The sequence below is a fragment of the Rhinatrema bivittatum genome, chromosome 5 (genome assembly GCF_901001135.1).
Source record: "Rhinatrema bivittatum chromosome 5, aRhiBiv1.1, whole genome shotgun sequence".
NCBI classification, from domain to species: Eukaryota; Metazoa; Chordata; class Amphibia; order Gymnophiona; family Rhinatrematidae; genus Rhinatrema; species Rhinatrema bivittatum.
The window spans coordinates 281185198-281198174 of record NC_042619.1 but is presented as its reverse complement, the minus strand read 5'-3'; the positions used below and the strand labels follow the sequence as shown (position 1 = coordinate 281198174).

General features: G+C 49.0%; 1 protein-coding gene across 1 annotated transcript in view; it reads right to left on the bottom strand.

The window, feature by feature from the left end:
- Positions 1–10933, bottom strand: part of LOC115092770 (disintegrin and metalloproteinase domain-containing protein 9-like) — a 211494-nt gene extending 200561 nt beyond the window's left edge. Inside the window, exon 1 of the mRNA XM_029604073.1 lies at positions 10802–10933. The gene's annotated coding sequence lies outside the window, so the exon portion shown is untranslated. The remainder of the gene's footprint in view (positions 1–10801) is intronic.
- Between the last annotated feature and the right edge of the window lie 2044 nt (positions 10934–12977).

Here is a 12977-nt window from a genome sequence, read left to right as displayed (position 1 = left end):
TCCCAAGAAGGGGCCGGAGGACATACAGGTGGCTTGATATGGAGCAAGCCCTTTAAAAAGCGTATGACGAGGGGTTGTACAGATATAGGAACATTCCCGACACCTTTATGGAAGGCGGCTACTGCACTGACATGCATTCTGATGGAAGAGGTCTTTAGACCTGATTCCGACAAATGCCAGAGATAGTCCAAAAACCTTGGGATTGGACAGGAAAAAGGATAAAGGGACTGCGAGGTGCACCATGATGTGTACCTTTTCCATTTATAGGAATAAGATTTTCTTGTGGAAGGCTTCCGTGAAGCAATCAGGACACGAGAAACCAAATCTGAAAGGTTAAGTGGTTGAAGGATTAACCTTTCAACATCCATGCCGTCAGAGTCAAGGCCTGTAAATTGGGATGGCCAGTGAGGTGCTATCAGGATCATGGTTCCCTTGTCCTGACGTAGCTTTATGAGAGTCTTCGAGAGAAGAGGAAGTGGAGGGAATGCATAGAGCAGAACGGTTGCCCACGAGAGGGAGAATGCATCTCTGGGCAGTAGTTGTCCACTTTGTGGTTCTGAGGGGATGCAAAGAGGTCTGTCTGGAGGTATCCCCATTGTCGGAAGATTGAGGTCGCTACCGAGGGGTTGAGCGACCACTCGTGCGGTTGGAAGACGCGACTCAGTTTGTCTGGCAAGACATTGTCCACCCCCGGTAATTAGGTGGCCCTGAGGTACATTGAGTTGGAGAGCGCTTCTGCCCAAATCTGCGCAGCTTCCTGACACAGAAGTAAGGAGCCTGTGCCTCCCTGCTTGTTGATGTACCACATGGCCACCTGGTTGTCCGTCTGAATCAGGATGACGTGAATTGTTAGGCAATCCTGAAAAGCTCTGAGAGCATATTGCATTGCTCGAAGCTCCAGGAAATTTATCTGGTGTTTGGCTTTCTCTGGAGACCAAGATCCTTGTGTCTGCAGATCGTTCACATGGGCTCCCCACCCGAGGTTGGAAGCGTTGGTGGTGAGGATGAGTTGAGGATCTGTCACTTGAAAGGGCAGTCCCTGGAGGAGATTGTTCTGATCTTTCCACCAGGCGAGAGATAGTACTCAACCCTCAACCACTCTATTCTAGCACAGCTCAATGTTACACGTCCCAGCCGTAGTAGGCCCACACCCTGGCCTACTCACCCCAGGACTCCAGCTGCCACCTCCGGTTCAACTTCGCTCGTGGCGGTGGGCAGCCACCTCCATCCCCGAGTGCCTGCAGCCAACTCTGCCACTTCTACTCCTGCGCAATTCCTCACTGTACCCAGCGGGTCTCCCCACGCGGGCCGCAGAGTGATGCCGCCGCCCTGCTTCCTCTGGGCCCTGGCTTAGGCAAGCGTGCGTGCGACTCACGCACACTTAAAGGGGCTGTGGCGGGAAAGTAGCCCTCGGCCCTAATTGATGACATCACTGGGCCTCTGTATATAAGGCAAGGCCCGGTCACTTGTTCCCTGCCTTGGCAAAAGGTCTCCACGATTGCTCGTGTGCTCGTTGTTCGTTCCTGGTTCCTGTTCCTGTTGTCATTCCTGGTTCTTGTTCCTTTGCCTGCTCCTGGTACCCTTGGACTGATCCTCTGGTATTGACCCCTGCTTGTCTGGACTATGCTTGGACCCTGCTTCGTCTGGACTATGCTTGATCTGATCTCCTGGCTCTGACCTCAGCTCTGCTTCCGGTGCTGTGCTTTTCTGCCACTTGCCTTGACTCCAGCTTGCCTTGGACTCACCTTTGGTATCCCATGGACCTGGCCACTCAGGCTTCAGCCTATCTTTACCTGGACGCCCCTTGCTCTCCTCTGTTCCTGTTGGCGTCTGGGTCTCTGGAACCCTGCCTCGTCCGGACCGTCCTCAGGCCTCCAATACCTCTGCTGGTTCCTGGCGTACCCTTGTCGACACCAAATGGGAGTTGTCACACAGAGGCTCGCCTAAGTCCAGCCGGCCCCGGCACCCAAGGGCTCAGCCTAAGGGGAATGTGGGCTGGTACTGGTGAAGCTCCAGTTAGCCTCCATCTCCTAGACTGCTCTGCCTCCAGACAGTGGGGACCCAAGGGTTCACCATCAGCGCAACAGATTGCCAAGGCCATGGATTCAGCAGAGCCTCCCACCCTCCAGGCCATTCCTGGCCTGGCCTTGAAGATACAAGAACAGCAGCTGTTCCTAGAGGCATTGGCCTCTTCTGTCAAATGTCTCCACGCTCAGCTGGATACTCACACAAGCGCCACAGCTCTGATGTCTGCCCTAGTCAGCCCACCGCCCGCAGTCTCACCCACCAGGGCTTTTCTGGCCCTACCCACTCCACCCCATTTTAATGGGGACCCTTGTCTCTGCAGAGGGTTTATTAACCAGTGTTACATGCAGTTTGCCCTGCAGCCTTTCATCTTCCAGGATGAACTGACAAAGGTGACCTTTATTCTTTCTCGTTTGGAAGGCAAGGCTTTAGTGTGGGCCTCTCCCTTATGGGAGTATTCAGACTCTCTTCTGCAAGAATTGTCATGCTTCCTGACCAACTTCCGTCAGATCTTCGATGATCCTGGCAGACAGGCTGTGGCCAGTACCCATCTCTTAAACTTACAACAGGGTCAGAGATCCCTCAATGACTACACCATTGAGTTTCAGACTCGAGCCACTTAATTGGCGTGGCAAGAGGATTGTCTTTGAGCCATTTACTTGGACGATCTTTCATCCCAATTGAAAGACGAATTCGCAGCCCAAGAACGTCCGACCTCTCTAGAGGGTTTAATCAACTTGACAGGCTGGATTGATCACCACCTCCAGGAATGTCACGGTGAAGTTTGGACACCCCGACGTGTTGCTGTGGAGCGATCCCACTCTCCTCCTTCCATGAAGCCCACTAGTAGTGGGATTCAATCTACTATCAAGTCAGAGGAACCTATGCAGCTGGGTCATGGGCGACTTACTCCGGAGGAATGTCTCTGATGGAGGGACTCCGGGTTGTGCCTGTACTGTGGGCTTCCGGCCACCTCCTTCACTTGTACTTTCCATCCGGGAAACTCCCGGGCCTCAGTTCGGTTGGGGTCCTGAACTTGGGCACTACTACTGCGGCCCCTCAATTATCCTTATCAGTTACGCTAACCTGGGACTCCCATTCCTTTCCAACCATGGCTCTAGTTGACTCTGGAGCAGGTGGGAGTTTTATCTTGAAACCTGGTACACCTCTTAGGCATACCTACTCATGCCATTGAAATTCCTCTCCAGATCACCTCTATCCATGGTGAACCGCTTCCTGGGCAGATGTCCCAAATAACAGCACCTGTTTGGCTACTCACCGGTGCTCTCCATGAGGAGGAGATTGAACTTCTTGTTTTGGAGAAATCCATTCAGCCTATAGTCTTGGGGTTGCAGTGGCTCCAGCACCACTCCCCCAGTTTGACTGGGGAGCTCTGCAGCTCACCGAATGGAGTTCTGCTTGTCACCAACAATGCCTGAAGAAGGTGGAGCCTTCACCTGCAGTCCCCCTTGCAGTAGCTGTTTCTGGTCTTCCATCTCCCTATGGGGACTTTGAGGACATCTTTTCTAAGCAGAAAACAGATATCCTTCCCCCCTGTGTAAGTTTGATTGTCCAATTGACCTGCTACCAGGTACTACCCCTCCCAGGGGTAGGACTTATCCTTTGTCTCTGCCTGAAACTCGAGCCATGACCGAATACATCCAGGAAAACCTAGCTATGGGGTTTATCTGACCGTCCACCTCGCCTGCAGGAGCAGGTTTTTTCTTCGTCAAGAAGAAGGATGGATCATTAAGACCTTGTATCGATTACTGCGGCTTAAATGCAATCACCCGTAAGGACAGATACCCATTACCCTTGATCTCCGAATTGTTTGATCACCTTCAGGGCACCACTATCGTTACCAAGCTGAAACTGTGGGGCGCCTACAATTTAGTCCGTATTCGCCCAGAGGATGTTTGGAAAACAGCAGTTAACACTAGAGATGGGCATTATGAATAACTAGTCATGCCTTTCAGACTCTGCAATGCCCCTGCAGTATTTCAACGGATGATCAACGAGATCTTTCGCGACCTTTTATACACTAAGGTCATCGCGTATCTGGATGATATCCTTATCTTCTCAAAGGACCTGGATTCCCATCGGGCCGATGTCCGCACTGTTCTCCAATGGCTTCACGAAAACTACCTATTTGCCAAATTGGATAAATGTTTATTTGACAAGTCCAGTTTGCCTTTCTTGGGTTTTATCATCTCCCAACGAGGATTTACCATGGACCCTAGTAAGTTAAAGGGAATCCATGATTGGCCTATGGGCCTCCAAAGATTTCTCGGATTCACCAACTACTAGTATCATTTCATAGCAAATTACTCAGTGTTGGCTGCACCCCTCTCGGCCATGACTAGGAAGGGCAGCGATAGAAGAAATTGGTCCCCTGAAGCTTGACTGCCTTTCAAAACCTTAAGAACGCCTTTTTTTCTGGACCTTGTCTGCACCACCAGGATCCAAGTCACCCCTTTGTCGTAGAGGTTGATGCTTCGGCTATTGGAGCTGGGGCAGTTCTAAGTCAGCACTCCACTCGAGGAACTCTCCTTCCTTGCTCTTTCTTTTCCCATAAGTTCTCCCGTACGGAACAGAATTACAGTATTGGAGACCTGGAATTGCTGGCCATTAAGCTCACCCTCAAGGAATGGCACCCCTGGTTGCAGGGCGCTCAGCACAAATTTACCGTCTATACTGACTACAAGAATCTCAAACACCTTTGTCATGCCCAGTGTCTCAATGCTCACCAGGCCCACTGGGCTTTATTCTTCTCCTGATTTGATTTTGAGCTCTAATACCATCTGATGGCATTCAAGAAGAACCCAGCCATATATTTTTAAAATTTTATATTCTGCACTTCAAAGTATTGAAAAAAGTGCAAGAGGTGTACCAGGTTTCAAGATTTAAAAAAGTGCAAAAAGTGGATTACATTCAGGTACTGAAGGTGTTTCCCTATCCCAGAGGGCTTACAATCTAAGTTTGTACCAGAGGCAATGGAGGGTAAAGTGACATTCCCAAGGTCACAAGGAGCAACAGCAGGACTTGAACCCTGGTCTCCTGGTTCATAGCCCACTGCTCTAACCACTAGGCTACTCTGATCCTGCTTGTATCTGCCTTTCCGCCATCATTATGGCCCCAGCCAGGAAAACCATTGTGCCTTGTTGGCTCCGAGTGAGGGTCTATGCTGGGTGCATGTCTCCAAACTTGCTGTTCACCCTGGACGTGCCCAGACCTTAGGGCTACTCCATCGTTTTTACTGGTGGCCCACCATGGTCTCTGACACCTGTGCCTATGTGGACTCATGCGTCATCTGTGCCCAGCAGAAGCCTCCAGTAGGCCAACCTTGGGGCCTGCTCCAGCTATTGCCTGCACCTGAAGAGCCGTGGACTCATCTTTCCACAGATTTTGTTGTAGACTTACCACCATCTAAGGGGAATACAGTAATCTGGGTCATCATAGACCGCTTCTCCAAGATGGCCCATTGAGCCTCTGCCTGCCTTGCCCTCGGCCCCAGAGCTCGTATGCCTCTTTTTCCAACACATGTTTCGTCTCCATGGCTTGCCCACAGATATCGCCTCAGACAGAGGACCTCAATTTGTTGCTTGCTACTGGCGCTCACTCAGCAGGAAATTTGGTATAAACATCAGCCTGACGACTGCATACCATCCGAAAGCCAACGGTCAGGCCGAGCATACCAACTGCTCTCTGAAGAACTTCCTGCGATCTTACTCCAATGATCAACAAGATAATTGGGCAGAGCTCTTACTGTGGACAGAATTCTCACACAACTCTCATGTTGCAGCAGCTACCAGAACTTCACCTTTCTCCATAGTCTATGGCAGACAACCACGACTCCCATTACCAGTCCCAATGTCAGTGCCTTCCCTGACATAAGAACATAAGAACATAAGAAAATGCCATACTGGGTCAGACCAAGGGTCCATCAAGCCCAGCATCCTGTTTCCAACAGTGGCCAATCCAGGCCATAAGAACCTGGCAAGTACCCAAAAACTAAGTCTATTCCATGTAACCATTGCTAATGGCAGTGGCTATTCTCTAAGTGAACTTAATAGCAGGTAATGGACTTCTCCTCCAAGAACTTATCCAATCCTTTTTTAAACACAGCTATACTAACTGCACGAACCACATTCTCTGGCAACAAATTCCAGAGTTTAATTGTGCGTTGAGTAAAAAAGAACTTTCTCCGATTAGTTTTAAATGTGCCCCATGCTAACTTCATGGAGTGTCCCCTAGTCCTTCTACTATCCGAAAGAGTAAATAACCGATTCACATCTACCCGTTCTAGACCTCTCATGATTTTAAACACCTCTATCATATCCCCCCTCAGTCGTCTCTTCTCCAAGCTGAAAAGTCCTAACCTCTTTAGTCTTTCCTCATAGGGGAGTTGTTCCATTCCCCTTATCATTTTGGTAGCCCTTCTCTGTACCTTCTCCATCGCAATTATATCTTTTTTGAGATGCGGCGACCAGAATTGTACACAGCTCAGGCCACAGCCAATGCTCTGCAAGTCCTCTGGAACCAGACGAATAAACATCTTCTTCAAGTGGCTACATGAGCCAAGAAGGCCGCAGACTTACATTGTCGCCCGGATCCAGAATTTCAGCCAGGCCAAAAAGTCTGGTTGAGCACGCGTTACATCCGGCTAAAACTATCTTTTCAAAGGTTTGCTCCTAGGTACATTGGTCCTTTCTCTGTGACCTGGCGAATTGGGACCAGACACCTACCAACTGCGGTTACCACCCACTTTGGGTATACACAACTCTCTCCACGTCTCTCTGTTCAAACCAGTAATGCTTTCTTGGCCATCATGTAGAACTCATGCACCATCTCCAGTTTCCACCGAGACCAATACCACTTATTGGGTTCAAGAAGTACTTGATGTCCGAAGAAGAGGTTACCGTTGGGAGTACCTTCTCTCGTGGGAAGGCTACGGTCCAGAGGAAAATTCCTAGGAACTAGCCAGTAATATCCTGGACAAGGGACTCCTCCTCCAGTTCCACCATGCCCATCCAGCCAAGCCCACACCTCCAGGAGGGAAGCGTAAAGGGGGGGGGGGGGAACTGTTACACGTCCCGGGCATGGTAGGCCCACGCCCGAGCCTACTCACCCCAGGACTCCAGCTGCTAGCTCTGGTTCATCTTCACTCGAGACGATGGGCAACCGCCTCCATCCCCGAGCGCCTGCAGCCACCTCTGCCGCTTCTGACTCCTGCACTGTTCCTCCCTGCACAGGCCACGAAGTGATGCTGCCGCCCTGCTTCCTCTGGGCCCTGGCTTAGGCGCACACTCTTAAAGGGGCTGTGGTGGGAAAGTAGCCAGTGGCCCTGGATGATGACATCACTGGGCCTCTGTATATAAAATAGGGCCCAGCCACTTGTTCCCTGCCTTGGCAACAGGTCTCCACAATTGCTCGTATGCTCATTCCTATCGTCGTTCCTGTCTCCTGTTCTTGTCACTGTTCCTGGTTCCTGTTTATTCCTTTGCCTGCTCCTTGAACCTTTGGACTGATCCTCTGGTATTGACCCCTGCTCATTTGGACTACGCTTGGACAGATTCTCTGGTACTGACCCCTGCTTTGTCTGGACTACGCTTGGACTGATTCTCTGGTACTGACCCCTGCTTCTTTGGTATTCTTTGGTATTGGCCCATTTCGTCTGGACTACGCTTGATCTGATCTCCTGGCTCTGACTTCAGCTCTGCTTCTGGTACTGTGCCTTCCTGCCACCTGCCCTGACTCCAGCTTGCCTTGGACTCTCCTTTGGTATCCCACGGACCTGGCCTCTCAGACTTCAGCCTATCTTTACCTGGACACCCCCTGCTCTCCTCTGTTCCTGTTGGCATCTGAGTCTGTGGAACCTGCCTTGTCCGGACCGTCCTCGGCCCTCCAATATCTCTTCTGGTGTACCCTTGGCATCTGAGTCTGTGGAACCTGCCTTGTCCGGACCGTCCTCGGCCCTCCAATATCTCTTCTGGTGTACCCTTGTCTACACCAACTGGGAGTCGTCACATGGAGGTCCGCCTAAGTCCAGTCGGCCCCGGCACCCAAGGGCTCAACCTAAGGGGAATGTGGGCTGGTATTGGTGAAGCTCCAGTCAGCCTCCGCCTCCTAGCCTACTCTGCCTCTCAACGGTGGGGACCCGTAGGGCTTGCCCTGTGGGTAGCATCAACCCCACCTCGGGCCAAGGGTCCACCATCAGTGCAACACTCAATAAGCACTGGAGGGCAGTAGCTAACTGCGAGTTGACTGGAAGCTGCGGATTTAGGGTCACAGTTAATAAGGAGGGTAGACAGAATTGGATTCCCCCTCTCTAGCTTCCCTCCTCCTTTCTGTTCTGGTGATCTTTGTCCTCCATTCCAACGCTCTCCACTCCCCACCACATTAACTCTCTTGGCCTTCTCACCCTCACTCCCTTCCTGGGTCAGATGTGGCCATAGGCAACACAGTCAGGAACTTGAAGGCAACTACAAAATGGGACAGACCCAATGCTCTTTCATCTCTGGGTGCAAAATCCTTCACCCCCATTATTCTATCTATGTCCACCAATGTTTTTTATATGGTCCTGTTTGCCCTGACCACCCCTCATTTATACTCTTGCACTTTCCCCCCTTTTCATAGTATATTCACCAGAGGTGATGGGGGAGTGTGGGAAGCAAGTATGCTAAGCAGCAACTTGGCAGAGAAATTGACAAACATAGTAGTGCCTGAAGTAGTGGGACAAATAGCCAAAGACCTTATATCTCTTCAGTCTTGGCCATTAGACTTCATAGCCCTCTCAAATGTCATAACACCCCAGTCTGGCTCATGTGGCTGTCGTGTCTCTAGGTAAGCAGCTCCAATCCACTCAGCTCTGCTGTGCCTTCCCTGGGCAGCCAGAACTGATCAGTGTTCTGCTCTGTCGTGTAGGAAAGTAGGAACAGGTTGCCACCCCCACTGAGCTCAATTTCTATGGGAGATGCAGAACTAGTGTATACTCCTGGGTCAATTATACTTCCTTGGATCCCAGAAAGCCACTCTGGGTTATTTCCCCAAAATGTTCTAATGAAATAGATGTACAGAGCTATCTGGATGAAAAAGGAACAACTCCAGACTCACTAGGGTTAGGGGGATTACACATAGAGGCCTTATTACCACAGGGTGAAAGGGGAACAGAGTACACACATTGTAATGAAGGAGTGGGTGTGGGATGTTGATTCTACATCTGCCTAGCAAAAAGAAAGAGGAAGTAGGAGGGAGAGAATGCATTAGTCCCTATCAGACCTTCCATTGTGAGCCTGCATGCCCAGCCTGCAGTCCTTTAGCTACTGTGGCGATGATGGTGCCCCTAGGGGCAGGTCCTCAGCGGTGACTTCGGGTTTGGGGCTAATTATCAAGGACTGCTTCCACTAAGTCCTTTATAGCTGATCCCTTCCTGAAGTTTCTCCCACGAGACAGGAGTAGAGGATAACCATAAGGCAAGAATACTATGGGTCAGAACCACTTGTAAGGGAAGGCCATCTTAAAACTACGCCCCTGAGACCAAAACTTCCCACATTCTCCACTAGAGTAAGGGTCACCTCCCTGGCAGCCCTTTAACATAACATATTACGTTCAGGCAGAAGCTTCTTATGTAATGAAGTTTATTAATTAAACCAAACTCCACAGAAAGGAAAAAACACTCAACATAACAAGTATTACCAGACCTGCCTGATTCATTAATCTCCAAAACACCAAGCTTCTCACTCTGAGTTTCTAGTATACGTTCCCCTGCACAACATGTGGACAAAGTAGGTTTTTCCCCCATTACATTCTACTTCCCCCAAGCATAACATAGTACTGAAACCTCCCCCACTGCAGGAACGTCTCCTTAGGCCAGCTGCCAGGTCCTAATTACCTCTTTTCCTCCAGCTGCCTTAATTAAGTAAAACAACTCTTTTCGCTGCCACAAGCTCCCCTTGCTGTGCAGTCCTAAAACCAATTTATATTCTTCATTTTTAACTTATACTTCCTTCCAAACCCCACAATAAGCATTCCCCACATTTACATAAGCCTTCCTACCTCAGCTTCTTCAACGCCACGGGAGCTAATCCCTCTAATTAACCCTCAAGGCACTGCTGAAGACACTTATGCATACCACTTGTTACACAGACATTAAAAGTGAAAGAACCCTGTTAGAGCTGACTTAGCTTTTAGTGGAAAAGGTCTGCCTGGGCACCATCCCCCCCAGCCTCAGGCTTTGGATCTTACTTGCCTTCCCTCCAGCTCTCCTCCTTTCTCTCTTTGGAGGGCTACTCCCTAGGAAGAAACCACCCTTGTGTTTCCCTGCCCCCAACCCTTCCTGAGGCTGACTACCAGGGCATCTGGGAAATGTAGTTTCCTTCCTGCAAAGTAACCATACCATTGAGGAAAACACCTCAAAGTTTTACAGCACAGAGACTCCACTCTGGCTCAACTCATCACACTACCTATGCTAATCCAGTGTATACAGAATATGAATTAATTGTTAGAGTACAAGGTTAAAAATACAATTTTTTTTCTATCCCCTGGACTTCAGATGTCACAGAGCTTACATACTATATGACACAAACCACTGAGCTGCAATAGCTAGCTATCAAAATAAGACTCTTACAGGTCCCTAACTTTCAGCCAGCAGACCCATCCCCATGGTGATAATCTGTAGGAATTGAAAATCCCTTCAATGAACAACAAAAGAATATCTTTCTTATATCCTACTCTTCAGAGGGTTTCAGGCAGCTCCCAGCAGAAATCAATAACTCACTCCTCCTTGCTGATATACAATGCTGGGCTCCTCAGCCTCTTCTATGTGCTGAATATGCAATGGACTAAAATAGTGATGTGATAAAGATATTTAAGAGAGCTAGTATAGCAGCCAGAGATTTAGACAATGTAGGATTTTCTCCAGCTAGTTCACATTGATACTGATTTCACATCTCAAAGGGGTGGGAGGGAACCAGAAAAGACATGAGTGAAACTTAAAATCTGGCATGGATCCTTTTAGAGATACAAGACACATAGAAATACAAGGAATTACACTCTTCCTATATTAATGCCCATGAGCAGATGGAGAGAACTGACCAGTTCCCTAGGCTTAGTCTTCCAAACTCTTATATTATTGCACTGTATTCTCAGTTCCCTGAACTACCTTGTGCTGGGCCAATAACAGCTGCATGCACAAGTCCACTCCAGGTATTGCCCACATAGCAAGCCATCCCAGTTCAACATTAGAAGAATGCTGGCTACGAGAGGCAGCAGAAGAGATATATTGAAGAGGCCTTTGATGGAAGAAAAGGCATCTAAGGGAACGCATAGGAAACATGTGTAGGGAGCAGAACCTGTGCATCGTATGGAATGATGCAGACGCAGAGGAAAGTTTAGTTAAACTCAGCGTTAAAAGATTTGCCCTGTACACATGTAATTGAGACCATTCGAGAGGATAGAACCTACGTGGAGAAGGTCAGATAGAGCGTTCATTAAATCTCTTAGATATGTGGCCCAAGGACGCATGAAGTGAACAAGGGCCAAGGGTAGAGCTGCGCAGCTGTCTAGCAGAGCAGCTAAGAGGTTGTGCGTGCTTATGAGTTGGAAAGCACATTGTCCCTATGCTGTCTGTCTGTATGCACAAAGAATTGTTGCAAAAGCAGTATTGGAAGGCATAAGGGCATAACTCATGGGTGCAACGTCCAGGGAGTTTATGAGAAACTATGCTGGAGTGCAATAGATGCATAATGGGTTGACAGCTTTCAGGAGAAACTTTATAACCCTAAGGAATTGCGAGCATGAGTCGAAGGAGACTAGGTCCTAGTTCGAACTGGGATAAGAATCAGGGACGAAAGCAATGAAACCACTTAGGTCCATTGAGTATAGAATGTCACTGAATATAACCCATAGCAGTTTTGAATTATGAGAAAAATGCATAGTGGGAAGAAACCCCATAGCCCAACCATGAAAAGTTGAAAGGTTGAGGTTATGGAAAATATGCGCAGGGACATATAACAATGTATCAGAATGTCTGTGCGCATGCTGGACAAGAGGGTCTTAAGACTGTGGTGTCCAGAAGTGTTACAGAAGGGATTTATGGCAGTGACAGTAATCCCAGTTAGTAAATGTATAGTGAGTCCTGAAAAAAGTGAGAGCTCCTTGCATGTACTGAAAGGAAAGTGAATGATGTTACACTCCGCAGAGAAAACAGCATTCACCAACAGTGATGCAAGAGACAGTTCACTTACCGAAGCTGGTGCCGGCGGCAGAGCTTGGGGTTGTAATGTTGACTCACCATAAAGCACATAGAAACATTAAAATAATGTACTTACTGCAGTATGGAGTGATGGTAACCAAAGATACCATTGTACCTGTGACGTCTAAAGAAAGTTGGATTTTCTTAGGTCCAGGATGTGCGGAGAGTAACTATTTTCTGTTAAAAGAAAGAATAGTGCAATTAAAACTCCCCAACCCCCCTCCCTTCTCCCCTCTGCACTTCGTAGCGCCTGGGGGAGTGTACCGGGACTTTGGTACAAGGTGGGGTGGCCGCTCTGATATCTGACCAGATGGGAGACCAGGAGGTGTCCCAATGGAGGATATCATGTAGGCTCCTGCAGGTGTGTGAGCGGTAAGTGGTACCCGCATTTCTGTATGCTGTACAAGGAGACACTGAGACCTGTGGCCAGGCCTCAAGGTGGACTTGTACATGGGGCAATGGTTGCTGAATCTCATGTTTAGCAGATCAGCCAATGCAGCTGGACCTTGGTTGGGAGGGAACCAAGAGTCAGAGCATTGGTCGGCACAGGGACTTGTTACTGACAAGAGAAGAAGCCCTGCTGCAATCCCAAGAAGATAGAGGGGTTCTCCTGATATTGTGGCTAACATAGCTAACATAGCGATATGTGACACTAATACAGTTCTAAAATGCACATGACCCAGAACTTTTCGAACCACGG